The 22,217-nt window shown below is 43.0% G+C and overlaps 1 protein-coding gene across 1 annotated transcript in view; it reads right to left on the bottom strand.

Moving 5' to 3' along the window:
• LOC309839306 (uncharacterized protein C1orf21) overlaps positions 1–21,722 on the bottom strand; it is a 225,342-nt gene extending 203,620 nt beyond the window's left edge. The window contains exon 1 of the mRNA XM_082681017.1: positions 21,382–21,722. The gene's annotated coding sequence lies outside the window, so the exon portion shown is untranslated. The remainder of the gene's footprint in view (positions 1–21,381) is intronic.
• Between the last annotated feature and the right edge of the window lie 495 nt (positions 21,723–22,217).

Raw genomic sequence — 22,217 nt, 5'->3', positions numbered from 1 at the left:
CACCTCCCATGGTTTGAAAAACAATGATCTACACCAGGTGTTTCTGACAGTGTGACCCACAGACCACTTCCATCAGAACAGAACATGAAAAAACAAAAAAATTTCTGGGCTCCATCCCATACCTACTGCAACAGATTATCTGTTGTTAAAGCCCAGGACCTGTCATTTTCATAAGCTTTCTAGGTGATTCTGATGTGCAATGAAATTTAGAAACTCATCTAGACCCCAATCCAGTCATGAGTTATAAGGCAAATAGGTCCAAAGAGGCTTCATGATTTTTCAAGGTCACATTGCTAATTAGTAGTGAAGCCAACAGTGGGGATCCTTGTCAGCTGTATTCCTGGGTAGTGTTCTTTACGTACATAAAGACCACTCATGCCCATCTGTGATCCAGTGTCCCACAACTTTACTCGATGGTCACGCTCACTGCTGTATCTCCAATGCCTAGCACAGTGCCAGGTGTGGGTGGAGATAAGGAAGAACCACAGAAACGTATGTCGTATCATTTTGAAAATTAAAGTTCAAAGAACACAAGAGTGCAAAATCACACATATGGCCAATCCAACAACCAGCACATTGTTTAATAAGTACTGATCCTCATCAAATGCACCTCTGACTTACAAAACAAATTATCTCCAAAATTGAAAAATGAAATAATGGAGGCAAAAGTGCTATGCTTTCCCTCCATAGAAGTAAAAAGAAAACTTTACATAAATGATAGATCCTAAATCACAAAACTTACAAATGGTTTTCTCAGATTTTAACAAAGGAACAGTATCAACAAAAAGCAAGTCAATCTAGCACACTAAAGCTATATGTAAGAGAATAAAAATAGACCATGGAATTGGAAGGTTTACTGCCAAATCCATGGTTTGGTTAGGCTTTGTGATTTTGCCTTTCTAAAATCAAATTTTCCATCTGAAGGGCTCTTCCAGTTAGTTCAGGTTTACATGGGTCAAGCTTTAGTCACAGCCACAGGAATACCTATGGCATGACCAGCGATCTCCGAGGATTCCACCGAGTAATGTTTGCTCCCTCTTCCAAAAACAGCCCAAGGATGGTTTTCCCAGAGTCTAAAATCATATTAATCCAATATGCATTTATTGAGCAACTATTAACTTCTGGGTCTAGTGTTAGGCTTTTGGAGAGTGGGAGGAGATACAACCAGACTCTGCAGCTCTCAGGTCACATATTCTATTACAAAGATTTCCCGGTGTCTGCATAAGTGTAAGGTTATTATTAATAATCACTCAAGCAGGTACACAATGGCCAACGGATTTACCTGGAAGAAAGAAGGAAGCAGCTGCAATGTGCACACAAGGGGACCTTTTTTTCCCTGGGAAATATTCAAATGTGAGGCCGAGTGACCTTCCCTTGCCCTTCCTCTCTTTCCTTCCAACTTCTCTGTCAAACTATAGGTGAAAAAAGAGGTTTGAAGATGTCCCCACCACACATACACTCATACACACAGGCCATATTTCAAGGGCAGAGAGAATTCTTCACAAGGCTCTAGGGATCAGGGCAAAGCTGACACACACTCTCACTTCATTTCCTGCGTCCCTCTCCAAGATTCCCTGCAGTCTTCTCTGTAAACTCGTGGTCGGTGAGACAGCCAACACCAGCTACAGACTCAATGACTCCCGTTACTGAGCGTTTTTCAGAAACATACTCTTCTGATAACTCAGGTCTGACCAGAACTCCTTCAGGGACTTACTGGCAAGCTCTGCAACTGGTCAAAACCACAAAGAGGGCTTCCCTGGTGGCGCAGTGGTTGAGAGTCCACCTGCCGATGCAGGGGACACGGGTTCGTGCCCCGGTCCGGGAAGATCCCACATGCCGCAGAGCGGCTGGGCCCGTGAGCCATGGCCGCTGGGCCTGCGCGTCCGGAGCCTGTGCTCCGCAACGGGAGAGGCCACAACAGTGAGAGGCCCGCGTACCGCAAAAAAAAAAATCACTGTAATTCATTTTAATTTACGGAAATATATTCACTTGGAAATGGACTGGCTTTCCATGTTGTTTCAACACTGCACACCAAATCACAGGTTGAATCTAAGACATTTCTTGTGCTATTACAAATTTGGTCAAAATCATTCAACATGTTCAAAAGTTATGACTAAAGTATGAAATCCAAGATATCCACCTGAAAAAATCCTTAATCTTAGTATAACCCTTCCTCCCAAGACAAATTCTAATGTCCTGAAACATTTTTAACTATCCGGACACAGGCATAATTATCAGGACACTGCTTCCAAAGCCATATTTCCTAGATAAACAAACTATTCACAGACCTTTTATCTATTACAGTTCTTTTTTTCCTTTTGCTGACCAGTACAATAAATTCTTTAAAAAGAACAATCTTGAAGCATATTATTTATTTATCATTTTAAAATTTAAGAACAGATGCTTTATTTCTATTATATTGAAAAAATAAATTTCCTACTGTCCCTACACTTTCTTCACCATAGTCTATCACTTTTAATTCTCATAAGTTTGCCAATTTTTTATACTTTATCCTTATTCTGCTATAAGTCTTTCCCTTCCATTATACAAATTTATATAAATGGTTTGATCCCCTTGTTGATAGCTAACTCTGCAGTGCTGCTTGAGAAAGGGCATAAATAAGAATAAAGCCAACTGAGAGTACAGTTTAGAACAGTAAAATATTACTCAGAAACCCACAGAGAAGGGAAATGAAACAATGAATACCCAGAGCCCCTGGAGTCACCATAACATTTAATTCAATTCCGCATGTATTTCTCGAGGCCTGCAGTTAACCAGGCAACGTGTTAGGTAGACAGTCAGCTTACAAATTTGTGGTGGGCCAGGTGGACTGAAACCCTCACTCTGCAGAGAGTTATTAATGGGTCTGTAAAGAGCTGTTAATTCATGACTAAGAGAGTTATTTTACTTTGTTATAGATCACTTTCTTGCTCTTTCTGTTTTAATTCACCAAAATCCATTACGAATTCCTTTATTCCAATAGAAGACCTGAAAAATCTATCTGCAGTCATTTCCTGCAGTCCTCCCATCCCCCATCTCAAGCCCACATTGCACACCCCACATACATTCCATTACTACCTCATTTCATTTACTTCTTCCCCAATACTGGGAGGTAATTTCTTTCTTCAAAGGCTGAAGATCAGAATCAATTCCAACACAAGAGCCCACTCACTGAAAAGTACAAAGAGAGCAGCTTCCTGATCCCTCAGCTGTAACTCACCTGGACCAAGGAGAAACTACAGCAAGTAGTTTACCCAACCGCTGGCCTGAGGTCATCCCTACACTACAAACACCAATGGAAACTTTCTTTGAAAATTGAGTAAGAATGAAAAAAAAAGTGCTGAATAGATGGAAACTACCCATATTTCACCTTCTCAACTGAAATAACTCTTGGTAGTCTTGTACTGAAAGAACACTGACATTCAAACCCATTAGTTCACTGTGAGAATAGCCCTGTGACTAAGGAACAGGTTCTAAAATTTTCTGGTGGGTCATTGTCAGAATTAAATAAAGGATCCCAATTCACCATTTTTGTTATGCATGAGACTTCATCAGATTGGGATGCAAGAGAAAAGGTGGTGAAATCTGACCACAACAGCTTTTTCAAAGGTCATACTATCCCCAAAGGATGGTTAAAGCCTTCAGGGGAATGTGCCTTCACATTCTATCTATTTAGCAGTTCAGTGACTATTCCTATTTCTAAGCGCTTATCAGGGATTTCTCATTCCTCACAAATACCTAACATAGACAAAACATTTTAACCTACAGCTGAATTTAGCAACGCTCCGGGCCCTAGCAAATGACCCAAATAATAACCCTTTGTTGAGCTGGATTCAAAATAATGAATAATGAATTTTAAAAATCAAGGTAAGAAAAAGCCCAGTGGAGTAGTGTTTTCTCACCAATACAATGGGTCCCACTGTGGAGACACAGAAGTCTCTTTGGGGGCAGGGTTTTGCCAAGAAGCACAAACCCTCCACACCCAGGGCTTCTGCTGCTGTAGAATAAACTCACTCACCTTCTCTGTTCATTCAGCTGTCTGTCTAGTTGATGAAAAGTAATGTTTCAGTTCAGGCTTTATGTTTGATTTGGAAATAAACTACCACCAACAAAAATAAACCATTCCTGACTGTGATGTTACAATATTAGCATACATTTTCCAGTTTTAATAGAGCAATTCTAAGGTATTACCAAGTGCATCGAGTTATCTACCTACTCAGCAAGGAAATAATGAATTGCTATGATTTCGATTTAGGACATGTTTCTCATTCTTAGCTGCCCCATCTCAGTATTAATATCACTGAGTTATTAATTCTCCAACTGCTCTTTCTTGTGTTGACCGTAGGTAACAAAAGGTAGAGCCAGTCTAGTAAAAAGTGAAAACAAGAACTCTGACTTCTTGTGGCCCACTTGACGGTTTCTAAAACCCTGATAATGGAAGGTTACGGCTCCTTTCCTCACCTGATACCCGTTAGCTCGTCTGCTATGGAATCCCTGTGCCCATGCAGTACAAAAACCAGACCCTGAGTCCTCTTCATCATGACGGCCTTATCATGACTTATCAGTGCAAGGAAGACACAGAACTTTTTATTTTAGACTTCTTTACACTGGATAAAAAAGATAAATGGCCATATCAAATACAATGTTCATTGGGCATCATGAATGATTTGCTAGAGACCTGGTATACTTCCTTAAATGCCCCAGTCCTACCTCCCACCCTAAAAAAAAATGGCAATATACTTCAAAGGTAAGAGGTTTATTAGAGCTATCAAAATAACCCAAGATGATGTATTTTATTTACTTCAGAGAGAAAACGGTGTTTGTCGATTTCTGAACTACTGTGCATGCGTTTGTTTAGCAGATGCATTCATGGCACTAAGTGGAGGAGGCAGAGCACAGGATGTGATCCGTGGGGAAAGTTCTGTTCAGCTTAGAAAGAAGATCTTACCTGAGAGGTTATCTGAGTTTTTCATATTAAATGTTATCAAATGTAGCTGTAGTCATTCAATTATGGGAAATACCATTTAGGTACCTATTTAATTTTTGCGCACTCATTTTTAGACATGTAAAATGTTACAGCCACTGTTAGTTCCACATCAAAGACTCAATTCCATAGAGAAATGGGGGTGAGGGGGGCAGTGTAGAAAGGAGGAAAAACCCCACTTAATCTCACGAATGCATCCAAATTTAGACCACAGCCTCTCAGAGTTTCTCTTACTCTTTCACATGCAAGCAGCTGGCCCATTAAAGCACAATGTAACAGAGTGAGAGGCTCAAGTCCTTCCGGAAGAGTCCTTTAAAGGAGCAATCAGGAAAATACAGTCTGAATGTGTTTCTGTAAATTACAAGGTTATCTTCAGGCTAGGTGGGCAAGCAGTGCTATCTGAACCGAATTTCCCTCGTAATTCTGACCCTCTTTGCCACTTAACAAATAACCTGCTACAAGTTCTAATAGAAATGTTATTTTCCAAAGAACCACACTTGATCATAAACACCACTGCTCTTTTTATTCTCTTCCAAGGCCATTTCTCCCTCACCCTCACTCTAATGCCACCTTTGTAACTGACATCTAAGATCCAAAGAAGAGCCCTCAAAAATCATTATTATAGGATCTAACCAAGTACTAGAAAACCAGTATAAATCTCACAGGCATTTCATTTTCTGGTTATACTCATTTTACTTCCTTCCTAATCATAGGAGTTTATTTAATTTTATTTGATTCCTTTTTAACTTTGTTAGTCTTAGCGATTATGCTTTTTAAAAAGTGAAATATCAAAACACATGCAAGGGATTTTATCTTCACACAGAATACCGTAGAGCTCTCATTTGAGATTATACAAAGGGCAAGTCTATTTCTTGACATTAAAACCTAAAGCAAACTTGATGCGAGTTCAAATATAATGAAAATAGAAGAAAGATACAAGGATGGCTTCAGTATCATTATAAAAACCATCCTCCTAAGGCTCAGAAAGGCACATACACACCCACAGATCACAAGATGTGATGGGGATTCACCATCGTCACTTGTACACTGACCTTCTCATTTTTATTAAAAAAATGTTTTTTACCACATACGTTCCCTTGAAACAGCGAGTCTAATAGCCCCCAGAGAAAGAGGCTGCGTACATTTAGAAGCTACTGTCATCTCCAAAGTGAACGCACAGTAATCTAAAGAGGAATGTGCCATTGGACAGAGATTCCAAATAGCTCTGCATTTAATTTCTACATAACTTTAGGAAGTCACAAATCCTGAGTAAGCCAGGTTACCTAGCAACCAAATGCTCATTTGAATGCTCCTTCCCACCCTATCCCCTTCATCAGCTGTGTTCTCTCCTGAAAATACCAGTGGAAAGAAGGGGTAGGAATGGGGGAACTTTGAAGCCAAACATGATGTAACTTCAAAGCATAATAACACTTATTAGTGCTGGGTCTGATAATGATATGCCAAATAACGACTCAGATAAAGGACCAGGAATACGTTTCATTTGTTGATATCACAATTTGGGATACGTAAGGTAATTCTTGAAGAACCAAGAATAAAAAAAGGTTTTAAAATTTTGACAAGCTGGAGAAAGAGATGCAAACAATCTTAATGCCAGAAGGGGAAATGGGCTGCAAAGGTTTTGCACAGGCATGGTCAAGAGAGGTTTTAGGGTTCAGGCTAATCTTGGGGATGGAAAATTAGGAAAGGCTTCAAATCAGAAAACCAGCAGAAACCCTGGCAGTTCTCCCACTGCCCAGCCAATCAAATTCTTTAAGACCACCAAGTGGATAAGAGGACCGACCTATCACACAGAGGGGTAGAGAGCAACTGCTTAATGCTATTGAAGACAGCAAACTTAAAACTGATGTTAAAAATTCACAGAGGGCTTCCCTGGTGGCGCAGTGGTTGAGAGTCCGCCTGCCGATGCAGGGGACACGGCTTCGTGCCCCGGGCTGGGAAGATCCCACATGCCGCGGGGCGGCTGGGCCCGTGCGCCATAGCCGCTGAGCCTGTGCATCCGGAGCCTGTGCTCCGCAACGGGAGAGGCCACAGCAGTGAGAGGCCCGCGTACCGCAAAAAAAAAAAAAAAAATTCACAGACATTGTGAAGAACTGCCACACTAGAATCAGGGATTTCCTTCTCCGAAATGTTAAGGCTAGAAATACAAACTTTCTGGGACAGGCCTCCACTGAGCAAAGGATAGATCAGTTCCTGAAGTTCTTAAAAAGATATTCTGGAATATAAATTGGGAACTATGGGATTTGGGGTCAGACAAGCTTTCATGAAAATCCCATCATGTATTTCCTGTGTTGACTTTCTGACAACATGTATTCCCTGTGTGGCTTCACATGGGACTATTATCTAGATTACATGAGTTAATGTACGTGTTGCATCTGGTGTATAGCATATGCTTCATAAATGTTTGCTATTTATGATGCTGTCCCTTCAAAAATATTCTCTCTGAATAAAGTTTAAAACTGGCCATGATTATATTTTGCAAAAATGGTACCCAAAATAATTGCCTGGTACCAAAAAAAAACCTGCTTCAGTGTCAAAGAACCCATGCCTCTACCCATAGTTGTACCTGGTGATGTGACAGTCACTTGTGTGTGTATAACACACAGTAACATATTTCTTGCTGCCCGACCGAGACACTAAAAGCAAACCTGTCTTCAACTGTTATTCCAGCCCCTTAAAAAGTCATTGTCACTAAATGAGACATGGTAAGAGCCAAGTGTTTCACATCTAACAGAAGTTTTTGTTGAGCATAAATTTAATTATTTGAGTTTTGGTTAGCCTACTCCTGAGTCTGGATTTTTGTTGTTGTTTTGCTATGAAATAATCACATAACACATGTACAATATACTGTATATTAAAAAAATGCTTATGTAGCTACCTGCAGAACCTTACAAGCACCTTGGAAGTTCTGTGTGTAGCCCTTCCTAACCACACCCTCCCCTTTGCCCCCAGAAGTAACTACTATCTTCCTGCATTTTACGATAATAGTTCCCTTGCTTTTCTTTAGTCTTCCCGTACATGAATCAATCCTTAAACAATGTATTGCTTTGGTTTAGCACTTTTTTTTGAATTTTACATAAATGGAATCACACTGTATTATTCTTCTGCCTTGCCTCTCCACTCATCGTGTGCTTGTGAGATTCATCCTTACGGATGCACACAGTTGTAGGTTACTCCCACGACTATTCATCATAAATGTACCACAATTTCTTTATTCAGTATACTGCTGACTGACGTATAGGTTGTTTCCAGTGTTTTGCTGTTATGAATAGGGTTACTAGGAGCATTCTTGCACATGTGTAAGTTTCTCTAAGGCACTGCCCTCCCAACCTTTTTCACCATCCAATTTATATAGAAAATGATAATATTAGAATGGCAAACTGAAGTTATTAGACAAAACTGCTCCCACTCCAGGCTTGGATCTGCTCTGCTACCTTGCTCTGAAGGCTAACGGGGTCAGGGGACCATCGCACAAGGCATTCCAAATGTCTTTCAAAAATCATATACTAATTTATACTGTCATCACCATTGTATGTATATTCCCTTTGCTCCACATTCTTGCCCAATGCTTGATGTTGACAGACATTTACCAATCTACTAGGTATGAAATGGTATCTCAACATGGTTTTAATGTTAAAACATATTTATACTGCCTCTGTGATTAAAACTGTAGGGTACTGGAACAGGAAGTGACAAACCAATAGAAGAGAATAGAAAATGCAGAAATATAGCTAATTAATTACTTATAGCAATTAACTATAGGATAGGGGCACATCCCAAATCAGTGGGGAAAAGATGAACTTTTTAATAAGTAAGTGGCTTGTGATTTCCAAATAGCCATGTTAAAAAAAAAAAAAGAGAGAAAATTGGGTCCATTCCCCAGACCATACAGCAAAATAAATTCCAATGGTCACAGATTTAAATGTTAATTGATAAAACCACACAAGTGCTAAAAGAAAATATGAATGACTATCCTATAACTGTGCTGTCCAAAATGAGAGTCATTACCCATACAGGGCTACCAAGTACCTGAAATGTGGCTAGGAACTGAATTTGAAGTTTTAATTTATTTTGAATAATTTAAATTGAAATTAAAAAACTGACACTCAACTCAGTTATTAGAAAACTTTTACGTACACTTAGAACAACTTGGTTATGTGAATTTACTTTTTCAACTGTAAATTTTATAGTCTAAATACAGATTAAGTATTTACAACGAAAATTTAGTGACCACATTGAGATGTGCTAAGTATAAGATACACATCAGGGCTTCCCTGGTGGCGCAGTGGTTGAGAGTCCGCCTGCCGATGCAGGGGACACGGGTTCGTGCCCCGGTCCGGAAAGATCCCACATGCCGCGGAGCGGCTGGGCCCGTGAGCCATGGCCGCTGAGCCTGCGCGTCCGGAGCCTGTGCTCCGCAACGGAAGAGACCGCAACAGTGAGAGGCCCGTGTACCGCAAAAAAAAATAAAATAAAATAAAAATAAATAAAGAAAATACACATCAGTTCTCAAAAATTTAGCATAAAAAAATGTAAAATATCTCATTAGTAATTAAAAATGCTGATTACTTGTTGAAATAACAATATTTTTGATATATTGGCTTCAATAAAATGTTATTAATTTCACCTCTTTCTACTTCTTTTATTGTGGCTGTTAAAAATTTACATATGTGGTTCCTATTATGTTTTTATTGGATAGTGCTGCTCTACAGTCTAGAAGAAAAGTTTTTCCACATCCTGATTCAAATCCAAGAGGCAATAAAGAAAAAGACTGATATAACTAAATCAAGGAAAAACAATTTACACTAAAAAAACCATAATCAGAGGAAAAAGACAAATGATAAACCAGGGGAAAATTGTCAAATGTTAGGGATAATATCCCTAGTATATAATATTCCTAATACATAAAAAGCTTCATAAAATAAAGGGGAAAAAAAGACCTAAAATCCTATAACAATCGGCAAAAAATATGAAAAGGCAGTTCACAGAAAAAGAAATGCAAGTGGCCCCAAAACATATGAAAAAGAACGCAAGCTAGCTCATAATAAAAGAAATGCAAATTATAATCACACTAAAGTATCATTTCAATGGCAATGACCCAAAGGTTTTTACAACATGTCTACTGGTAAGACTGTGGAGTAAGAAGGCACTCTCATTACCTCTGGTGGGAATGCAAAATTGTGTAGCACCCACAGAAGGGACTTCGGCAATATTGAACAAAACTGCAAATCTATTCATCCTTTGACCCAGCAATCCCACTTCTAGGGATCTATCTAAAGATAAACGGGCAAGAATACGTACATAAATATTCACAAGGCTATTCACTGCAGCACTGTTCATTCAGCTGTCCACTGAGCTACGGAAAAATAATGTTTCCGTTCAGGCTTTATGTCTGATTTGCAAATAAAACCCCACCACCAAAAACAAATCATTCCCAATACAATGTAAGAGCAAAAGACTGAAAATAGCTATATATCCAAATGAACAAAGTTTGGTTTATTTACACAGTGGAGTCTCTGAAGTTGTAAAAGGCACTAAGAAATGTTCATATATGGCTTCTGAGTGATCTCTGAAAAACACCATTAAGTGCAAAAGGCAAAGTGTGTAACTATAGTAATGCAACCTTTTTTCTAAAAGGAAAAAATAGAGATATGTTTGCTTACATTAAATAGAAACAATATGCACATATGTATATATACATATGTCATACATACACCATGTACATACAAAAACATATCCATACACAAACATATGTATATATCTATATCTCAGTAGCTAGATATACATACTTATATATTTTTCTAACTTTGTCCACTTGAACAGACCTAGGAACAATGACCAGCCCAGAGGCAATGAAAACTACTAACACCCGTATTGTGGTATCTAAATACCATTTACCAATAAAAAGATCTGGGACAGGAAAAGTACTAGATCAGCCTGAAATACCTTGTTGTACCACAAAGTAAAGACGTCCTCAAAGACCACGAGAGTCATATCAAAATGATTCAGAAGCCAATTTAAAGAGTCTCCTACAGGCCAAAGATAATTTGAACTTCAAAAGAAATAACTTCAAAGGACTATAAACACATGAATTGTGCTAAAATCTATGAGCTCATAATGATACTTTTAAAAAAACCTCATTGGTCTTCTTCGGAAGATGTTAGAAAGTCAACTCATAATTCTGAACATTATTTAAAACAGAGGGAACAAAACTGAGCATTAATTTTCCTATATCCCGAGGTAACCAAGTAATTGATGTGGAAAATTTCTTCTTAATAGAAAAACGCCAGCTAACAAATGCAGAAGGGATGATAGAATATCATCATTTTTCAACTGTTTCTGAAATAATACATCTAAGCAATGGCCAAAGTGGTTTTTGAAGGGCCTGGGGAAGCTTTAGAATGGAAAGGTCAGGCTGACAACACCTAAATCCACCAATTAGTCTTAACCTCACAAATAAAGAAACAAGAAGGCCTCCTGATGTGATATAAGAGGAAATACAGAAGAACACTTTCTATGAGGTACTCTTGCCAAACTACCTGATCAAGCTTCCAGTCTAGATCAAACTACAGGAAATATTGGAAACTGAAGAATACAGTGAAGACACTAAGAAAGAAGATGCAATCAGCGAACTACAGAATGCAGGGAATCCTATAGATTAAATCCCTGTTTCTTTAACAAATAAACTGCTAGGGGAGAAAAAGAAGAGGGAAAAATAGAGAAAGGAAGTCTATAAAGAAAGACGGGGACTTCCCTGGTGGCGCGGTGGTTAAGAATCCACCTGCCAATGCAGGGGACACGGGTTCGAGCCCCGGTCCGGGAAGATCCCACCTGCTGCAGAGCAACTAAGCCCGCAAGGCACAACTACCGAGCCCACACACCACAACTACAGAAGCCCGCGCACCTAGAGCCTGTGCTCCGCAACAAGAGAAGCCACCACAATGAGAAGCCCGCTCACCGCAATGAGGAGCAGCCCCTGCTCGCCGCAACTACAGAAAGCCCGCACAGCAATGAAGACCCAATGCAGCCAAAAAAATAAAAACATAAAAATAAATTAAAATAACATAAAAAAAAGAAAGACGGATCCATCTCTCAAGTGTGAAACAAAATCATTAAAAAAATGTTTGGCCCCACCAGGAAAATTTGGTTACTGACTGCATACTTGATATTAAGAAATTATCGTTAAAAGTTTTTAGGAATGATAATGATATTGTGGTTATGTTAAAAGGAAAAAAAGCTGCTATCATTTAGAGATATAATCTAGTATACACAGACAAGATGACATAGTGTCTGTGATCTGCTTCAAAGAGAAGCAGTAGGTGAGGGGAAAGGAATGTGTGTGTGGTGGGAAGGGCAGCGGGAATGGCGAAAAGACAACTGCCCAGAAGTGAATAATTAAAAGCCTGACTTTAGAGTCAGAAGGCCTGGATTCCAGTCTCAGCACTACCACTTGCTGGCTACAAGACCTTGGTCAAGGTCCCAGAGACCCTAAGCCTCAGTTCTTCTTTATCCATAAAGTAGAGGTAACAGTCGTAGGTTCTTCATAAGGTTGTCGCAAGCATTAAAGACAATGCACGTGAGGTACTTAGCACAGCACCTGGGTACAGAGTAAGCACTCAATACATGTTAGCTTTTATTGTTACTACTGTCAATTATTACCACTGATATTCAAGATCACGAAGCTAGAGTTAGGAGGTGGTGGAAAAGGGATAAAATTTGCTGAATCCAAAGCCCACATTCTTTCCAATACATTTATGATGCTGCCCCCATCTCCATCCAGGGTCTCTCAGTGGAGACGGAGGACAAGTAACAATTCACTCTGCAACAAGAGTCTCTATTTCTACCACAAACCTTTAATGACATTGCTACTCAGCCTGGCTTCTGCAACTAGCCGTCCTTTGTCACAATGTTGTCACTCAACGTGTCCTTACTGTGGATGGCTCCTCATCTGGTGCAATGTAAACACCCAAGTGTTTTAACCCCTTTATAAATCACTATGCACAATCATAAATTCACAATGATTAAACACTGTGTTATTTCGTCATCCTCCCAAAACATGGCCTCAGGTTTTTACTGCACCAGGTACTGGCATAAATTATATAAGGCAAACCTCAGAATCCCGACATATAAAACTAACAAAGTGATAAAGCTTCAAACTTTGCATGCAGCATGAATATAATAATAATACTAAGTACCTATATCTTGTTATCTCCCATAAGGTAAATATTTCCACTTCTATTTAATAATAGAATTACAAACTCTGAGAAAAACTCTTCAATGCCATTTTACTTCTTCATGGAACAATTCTAAGCACACACCAATTCTTGATCCGTCCTCTCTTCCTGACACCACCTGCCTGGTTCTCTTGCCTCAGTGAGGAGCCTGCACTTTTCAGTCTTCTTCACTATCCTTTCCATCCACAGCCCATAAGAGCTGGTGTTCCCTGGAACTCATGGTTCAGTGTTTTCCTTCTATAATATTTACTTTCCCTGGGCAATCTCATACAAAACCATGTAGCTTCAACTACCACAGATTCAAAAACTCTCTCTCATTCATTCATTCAACAAATATGTGCTGGGCCCCAATTGTGTGGTAGGTGTCCTGGGGACACTCTCTGTTCCCCTCCAGTCTTTTACCCACACTCACAAAGGAACCATCTATCATGCAAATTATATGCTGAACAAATTATCTCTCCCCTGTTTACAATCTCTCAATGCCTCTTATTTTGGACAGTGAGTCCAAACTATGTACTGTGAAGCCTTGCATGGTTGATCAGTCTTCTCTTGCATCGTGCTGCAAGATGCAGCAGCTCCAGCCACAATGGCCCACATCCACGTTTCTCCACATCACCGTGTGTCCTCTGCTGGAATGCCCTACTTCATCTTCCATCTGCCCCCAAATCCCTTTATCCACAAATGCCAGTCTGTGAATTAGTCTACGAATCCATAGTAAATGAGGAAAAACAGTTAGCAAACCAATGTTGGTCCCCCAGTATTTTTGGAAATGTCAGCAATACCCTAGGGGGCCCTTGTGCAGCTTTCGAGTGTCATCCAGAATACCTCCTTCTCTGTGAAGCCGTCTATGACTTCTTTATGTTGGGGAATCGTATAACTCATTGTCCAAACTGGGAGACTTTTGAGGGCAAAGGGGGTGCATTAATAACTATGTTGAACAATGGGCACAGACCAGGACTGTCCCAGGGAGACAGGGTGCCGGGTCAGCCTACCTCTAGACAGAGTTGGCTGCTTTCTCCCCTCAACTTCCAAAGCACCTTGACTCTTTGTTTACGACATACCATGTGCTTGCCGATTCCCACACCTGTCTGAGAAGTCCACAAAGTCAGGGCCAGGCCTTCTTATCTGTATCTCCAGCATCTCTCCAGTGCCAGGCACAGAGATGACACAAAGTGTCATCAACAAAAGTAAATGTTTGTTTAATATATTATCTAAGAGACTAAGAGAGATTAGATGCTTTAACCTTGGGCAACAAAGGAATTAAACAATTCCCACTATCTTTTCTCATTCCTGAGAAGCTCCACTTCCTCATTTGGTTAAAGAGTTTTAAATGAGAGCAAGGTCTTCACAAAGAAATATTCTAAGCCTCAGACCAATGACCAGCTGTCAATCAACCAACAGCTACTTATTCAGCATGTTATACTCTTAAGGCCCAGTGGGCACGACAGAAGAGCTGATAATTCGGTGGGGTGACAAATAAACATAAATGAAGACCAAAACTAATAATGAAATAAAATAAACAACAAATAAGTGTTGCAGGAGTTCGTGGAAGCCAAGGGAGAAACCACTCTGATGGTCAGAGAAGACGCTCCCTGAAGGAGAAGGGATTTGAACTGAGACTCGAGAAATGGCTTGGACCCCAAGAGGAGCCACTGAGGGAGGAAAGCTCAAGGTCGGGCAGGGGTGGGTGTTCGGACGGCCACCAAGGGTAAGCAGAGCGTTTGTTTTGGGAGCTGTACCTAGACTGTCATGGACTCCTGGCATAGAAACCAGAACACCTGAATTTTCAGTAGATGTTAAACAACTCAAAGAGGTTCCTGGATTCTCACCTCCTTCCTCAAAATAGTAATAGTACCCGCCTGAGACAGAGTTAGATATTATGTAGCTTATTCCTTTATAACCTTTTAATTGTAAGAACTGTTACAAAATTATCTTAGGAAAATTGCTTTTGGCAGAACTTTCAGATAGAGCTGCTGAAGTCACCCCTTGGCATGTATTAATTATCTGTGTCTTTGAAAAGTTCTCTGCAAACCTCAGCCTGAGCCTGCAGCATCTCCTTACTCTACATCTGGCCTTTCAATCCTCTCCTGAAAGAAACTGTAGTGTTGATATAGGAGCTCCCCCCTGCACTGTCAACGACATGTGTAGATCTCCTTGTCAACTGTGGGGTTCAGGGAGAAGCTTTTAGCTGTGCCTGTGATGATACACACTGCATCTACTGGATGGTTGAGTGGGTGTCACCTACTCCACCGGCATCTGTGATGATGGGTATGAAAAATGCCCTCACAACCCAGCAAAGACCACCAACCTCTCATTCTCCTCCTTTACCTGCTCAGGGAAAAACATGTCACCAAGTAAGGTAGAAAACGTCCTAATATCTGGTGTAACAATAAGCTGAAACTACTGCAAAAACCACTGCACTCAAATAAAACACAGATCCATCAAAGAAAGGGAATTCTTACTTAAAAACAATTGTCCTCGTTTAAAGCACCTTCTTCCAAAAGCCCTGGAGCACTCAGGATATTGCGTAACTAGTGCTGGATCTGCTTCTGAAGTACCGTTTTGTAAAAAGACCAATCTAAGTACGTATGCAATGAGTCAATAGGCTGTGTTTTTCCAGTAGCAGTCCTCTTTCTCCCACTGACCCTACTGGTAGGGCCAACAAAGGTTATAAATTTATAAGGGAAAGCAACAATGTTAGGTCTTAGCTAAAGAATCCTTGCTTGGTAGAAATGTGTCAAGTGAGCTTATAAAATGTTCATGGAGAGCAGAAACCACCACAAATGAGAAAAAATTTGGTTCAAATTACAGTAATGTTTATTTAACCAACATTCATTTAACCAACATTTATTTAACCAAAGGAGAAAAAAATAAGGTACTGAGGATGAAATTAAACAAACCATTCTACTTCTGTGATTAGTAAGTAGATTTGGGTGTACAGGAAAGCCTTTCAATGGTGCCATATTCTCAAGATATGTTGTCCAATCTTAAAAAATAACAATAGTCGCCTAGATATTCCTTTATCTATTATCCAAGATAGGCTGTAATAGCTAAGTGAAGTGAAGAAGCAAGTGCTTCTGCTACGATTAAAGGGCTTAAGAGCCTTTAAAAGTCAAAAATATTGTGCAATCAAAAGTGAAAACAAAAGCAGAAAGATCCCCCAACTTGGGGGTGTTCTAACTCCATTCTTCTAAAGGTACAAAGCATGTATGCGGACTTCAACTCATGAATGCTAAACACATCTGCTGAGGTGGCGTGAGCCTGTGAAACAGGCAGAGGCAGGCATGTGCTGGAAGATCTGAGGGCTTGATGGAGAGAAGTGGGTGGAAGGAGTAAGGGAGGTGTAGGGGGCAAAGTAGGGCAAGGCAGAGGGGCCCTGAGGGTAGAAAGGAGAAGTGGCTGGAAGCAGAAAGTCTACACTGGAGCAGAGAGGTGGGAGGAGTCAGAGGGAAAGCGGGCCTGGAGATGCGGTTCAAGTACTGGAAAACGTCATTCTGAAACACACAACCCAAGTCTTGCAGGCAAAAGTAAGGTGGTGGGAGAAGAAGCAGGAGAGCCTATGGATGAAAATCTGTGGGACAGAAAAACATGGCAACACTTCAGAAAGGATAGGTAGATGAAAGGGACGCTTGGCAAAGGGGCAAGGTAAAAGGCAGCCCAAGGAGAGCGAACAGATGTAGGGGCAGAGCCACAGAATGAATGCTGGCAGGTTGAGTGTGCTCGCTGCATGAGACAAGTCTCAACTTTGCTTGTTTTATTTTAGAGGGACCAGCAGCGAATAGCAATTACGGCTCCCTTGAGAAAATCCAGTAACCAAGAGGTGGGGCTACCTGTGAGCTTCCCCAGGACCTCTCCCCGACTCCCTGACGCAGGCATCTTCTGGGAGAGACCCCAGCATGGAAAGCCCTGAGTGCTATGGCTGCAGTACAATGCCAAGTAAGACAAGGGTACATGAAAGAACTCTGAAAACCATAAAGCACCCTATAAATAGGAAGCATTGTTATTCACTGAATGCCTCGGACAAAAAAAGAAAGACCACAGTCACAATCAGGAGTGAAGAAATATTTGTCAACTACGGATATTATCTATATTCCAAATCAAGATGACCCTAACAAGAAATTCCTATTTGAGAAGACATTATGCTTGGTATGTTTACTTTCCTGTCCAATACTTCTCAACATTTAAAAACCCGACCTGAGGCATAATATGGAGCTCTTGATAAACTATCCTACTGATTTATTAAAATGGAAATCCGCATCTAATGCATTTCCAAGGAGGTTTTTGACACATCACAGATCTTAACTAATTAGGTTAATTCCATTCAATTCAATCACTCATTGAGTTATTCCAAGTGCAAGGTAGTGTACAAGCCGCCATGGGGGTTGCAGAGATGAGCAAAACAGTCTGCCTCTAACTACCTAGTTCGGTTAGTTAATCTTCTCAGTTTCCATTCAGATTGGGGCAGCTGCATCTCCTCTCACAAGTATAGAGAGAAAGCAATCTTGACATTATGTGACTACCCTACAAACTAGGAAATGCATTTTCCAGGAACACAATGAATTAAAAAGGAAAAAAAAAAGGACTTCTTTTTTTTAATTAATTTATTTATTTTTGGCTGTGTTGGGTCTTCGTTTCTGTGCGAGGGCTTTCTCTAGTTGTGGCAAGCGAGGGCCACTCTTCATCACCGTGTGCGGGCCTCTCACTATCACGGCCTCTCTTGTTGCGGAGCACAGGCTCCAGACGCGCAGGCTCAGTACTTGTGGCTCACGGGCCTAGTTGCTCCGCGACATGTGGGATCCTCCCAGACCAGGGCTCGAACCCGTGTCCCCTGCATTAGCACGCAGATTCTCAACCACTGCGTCACCAGGGAAGCCCAAACAAGGGACTTCTTAATACCTGGTGACTGCGGACACTGCTGTGTGTTCATTTCCATGTTCATCCTAGCCCAGTTTACGTGCAACCACTCTTGCCCTGATTGCATAACCACAGCATGTCAAGTTGTTTCTTGTTGCAATTGTAACTTGTAAAATTAAACTTCATAACTAAGGGAGTCAAGCAAAATAATTGCCTACTTTAAAAATATGTATGTATATAATTTACATGTCACTTTAGATAAGCTCTTGATTTACGATCTCTTAAAGTCACAACTGTCACCAACTTTAAAATACAGTTTCAGTGTACAATTCTCCCTGCACACAGGCCCTATCCCTGTCTTCTCAGTTTTCCAAGTATTATATATTGATCTATTGCAATCTGCCTTTCATGGGTTTTTTTGGGTTTTTTTTTTTTTTTTGCGGTACGCGGGCCTCTCACTGTTGTGGCCTCTCCCGTTGCGACGCGCAGGCTCAGCGGCCATGGCTCACGGGCCCAGCCGCTCCGCGGCATGTGGGATCCTCCCGGACCGAGGCACGAACCCGTGTCCCCTGCATCGGCAGGCGGACTCTCAACCACTGCGCCACCAGGGAAGCCCCTGCCTTTCATGTTTTAATGAGAGCCTAAGTAATCACAGCTTTTACTTCTTCTCCCAAGCTCCAAGGCTTCTAAAATTCCAAAGATGTCCAAAAATGCACTTGCTTGTGCCTCACAGGGTTCCAAATTCTATCGATAAGTACACGTGAAGCTGGTGATACTTATCACACTTAAGACCCTCTGTGAATAATCTCCTGCCCTCTCCTTTTCTAATGGGTGGTACCATGATTCTTTCTCTCCAACCTGGGGCATCTCATTCCCTGACAGAAAATAGCTAGAAGAAAGGGGCCACAAGGAGCCTGGAGCAAGCCACTCAGGATGTGACAGTCAAGTCTTGCCTGGTCAAAAATCCAACACAGTGCTGAGGCACCATCAACCTGGAAATGATATTCACAATGGGACACACCACCTTCCTCCTGGGTAGAGTTTCTGCAGTCACAGCAAATAGTGCCAATTAATGAACAAGCTTTTGATGTGTACCCTGTGATTCTTCAAGAAGCTCAAACCACTTCAGCTGTGGCCTATTAATTCCCAGAAATCCATGCTAGATGATAAAGTGAGATCAGGGGTGAGAGGGTAAAGGGTAAATTACTAGCCAATAAAAGAAAATTATCAGCTCTCTCAACCACTGAAACTGAGTCAGCTGAAAAGGGAAGCTAGAACCTCAGGATCCTTCTAGGATGAACTTTTCCTCCCTATCAACCAAGTCCAGTTTTTCTTGGGAAAAATGCCCGAATGGAGATAAGCTTGACAACAGAAGCACCCCACTCCTTCGCAGGCATCTGCTCATCCAAGTGCTGAGTCCGCTTGTCTTTGTCGCTTTTCGGAGTAGCCCTCTGGAGCTGCTGGTTCTCTGAACCCAGTTTGCACAGCAGGAAACACTAAGGGAGGTTACATTTCAATGCTGCATTTCTGATCCGTGAACTGCTAGTTTAATGCAGAGATAAATACACTCAGCTGTCCTATCACTGGCACTTACTACTTTATAAGCAGCAAAAGAAAAATAGATAATTAAGTCTAAATTAATTTCCATGCCTGATCAATGGCATTTCCAAACAGCCAACACAGAGCATGTTCTATTGATCCTACAATCCAGCTCTAGAAGTATGAAAAAGGAGGGGAAACCCCCAGATTGAGCATCTTGAACTTAAAGACCCTTCAGAAACATCACCTTCTCCCCCCAAGAAAGCTAGAGTAGCCCAGGCCCACTCTACCCATAATTTTTTTCGATCCTGGTACATCCCAATTCTACCAACTGAAAGCTTATTCCATTAGGTGGAAGGTGAGCCCAGCCCATGAAGTAAGGAAGTGTTCATAAGATCTGTCTGTGTAATGAACGTGTCATTTCCCCAAACTGCCCAACTGTTTCCTTAAAAAAAAAAAAAAAAAAAAAACTATTACATGGAATGTATGGTGTCAGTCCCCCTCCCAAAGTCTGAGTCAGAGTATATATGTCTTTAGTGAAGTTCTGGGTGACCAGGGTGTATCACTTTCAGACTTGCTCCAATAGCTGAACTTAGGGCCGTCTTCCAGCCACGGTACAAAATACGCAACTATCTATTTTAAAACAATTTTCCTACCTCACATGCGATGGGAGATACCTCATACATAGGTCGTCAACTTCCTACTGGAAAACAATCACTTCTATCGCAAACTGTGTTTGTCACCTCCCAGGATTAATGCGTGTTTATGTGTATATATTTTTATCCTTGACCGTGCAACTCTTGGAGCAGAGAAAGCCACCCCAATTTTTACCGTCGTGCCTGAGACAATTCAGAGCTTTATAAGAGGGATGAATGGGAGATGAAAGGCTCTAAGCCCATGGGCTTCTCTCACACAAACAGTAAGTAGAAAAAAAAAAATTCCCTCCGACGAGGGGGTGGGGGCAGGGTGGAAGACCGGCGAAGGACGTCAGGCAACAAACCAGAGGCAGCTGCGGCGGCCGCACTTCGCGAACTGCCTGCAGAAGGGAGTGAAATCTTTCCCCAGTACAATAACCAGGCACCCTCTGGCTGCCTCGCATGGGCACGAATAATAAATACATCGAGGTGGGCAAATCGCTGCATCGAGACAAGTCACCCCAAAAAGGTCAAAACTTCAGAAATCCCGGGGATCACGGCACCCACACAAACACATCAATCAGCCGGAGCGGGAGAAGAGACTCGGAGATTTAGCAGAGAATTCTGAATTTTGCTTTTTCTTTCAAGCTCTGGCTTGCAAAGTACGGCGGCTACAGGCAAAGCTCGAGAGGAGCAGGAAAGGCTGAGGGCGGCGGGGAGTGCGGATGGGAAGGGAGGGGAGTCGAATCCCAGACACCCAGGCCTCAATGTGACGAAAGTCGTCAGCAGCCCCAACCGCATCCCAACCCCTCCGCCCCGGCCAGCAGACGCCCCCAGCAGCTCCCCCCAACCCCAGCTTCCGTCCCCGCCAGCCCCGCAACGGCAGCGGCGGCGGCGGCAGCGGCAGGAGCAGCAGCAGCAGCAGCAGCAGTAGCAGCAGCAGCCCCGGCCCGGGCCGCGCGCGCCGGCAGCGCCACGACCGCGGCTCCCATCCCCGCCGCGCGGCAGGCACCCCGCAGGCCTCCCTCACAGCCCACCCGGGCGCGCCCGGAGCGGAACCCGGGCGGGCTGCGCCGCCAACTCCCCCCGCCCCAGGTCGGCGTGGGCTCACGCTTACCTTGGGCGCTCGCGGGGGGGGCTGAAGGTGGTAAGCCTCCCGCCCCCCGCCCGGATCCTCCTCGCTTGTTTTCTTCCTCCCTTCTCCTCCTCTTCCTCCTCCTCCCCACAGTGAGTCCGGGTCTCCCCCTCCTCCCAGACGCCGGGAGTAAGAGCCGAAACCCCCGAAGCCCGGCCCGCGTGCGTGCGTGCGGGAGGCGGCGGCGCGCGGCCAGCTCTTCAGTATCTGAGCGCGGCGCGCGGCTCCTAACTAAAGTGTGAAAGAAGCGGCGGCCGCTGCACGGAACGTCCCCGTGGGAGTGGGCAGGGAGCAAGCCGGAGCTGGTGGGGAGCGAGCGAGCGAGGGAGGGGACCTGGAAAAAGGGAGGGGGAGGGAGGGAGGGGACCTCCTCGCCCAGTCACTCACTCGAGGGGCGGGGGCAGCCAGACACTCCCCCACCGCCGGCCCCTCCCCGCGCCCGGCTCCCGCGCGCGTCCAGCACCCAGCCTCGCCCCTGGGAACGGCCTGCGGAGGCCGCGAGGGTGCCGCGCACCCCGGAGAAAGGGACCAGGAGAGCGGGTCTGCCAGGGCTGCAGAGAGGGAAGGAGGGTGAGGACGGGCGTGTGTGTGTGAAAGCTGCGTCCTGGGCCTGACACCCGGGCGGTGGCGTGGAAGCCACGGGGCAGCTCGGAGGCCGGGGCGGCCCAGCTTTGCGGGAAACCCAAGCCAGCCCTTGGGCCCAGCCGCGGGGCTGCGCCTGCTGGAAGCAGAGGGAGGGAAGGCCGGGCATCCTCGCCGCGCCGCGCGGCCCCTCCCTTCGCTGGACCGGCGGGCGCTGCCCAGCAGCCCCGGCCCCT

The sequence above is a fragment of the Grampus griseus genome, assembly GCF_964374135.1.
Source record: "Grampus griseus genome assembly, chromosome: 1".
NCBI classification, from domain to species: Eukaryota; Metazoa; Chordata; class Mammalia; order Artiodactyla; family Delphinidae; genus Grampus; species Grampus griseus.
Note: the sequence above shows the minus strand (reverse complement) of the source record. Positions and strands in the feature narration are given on the sequence as shown.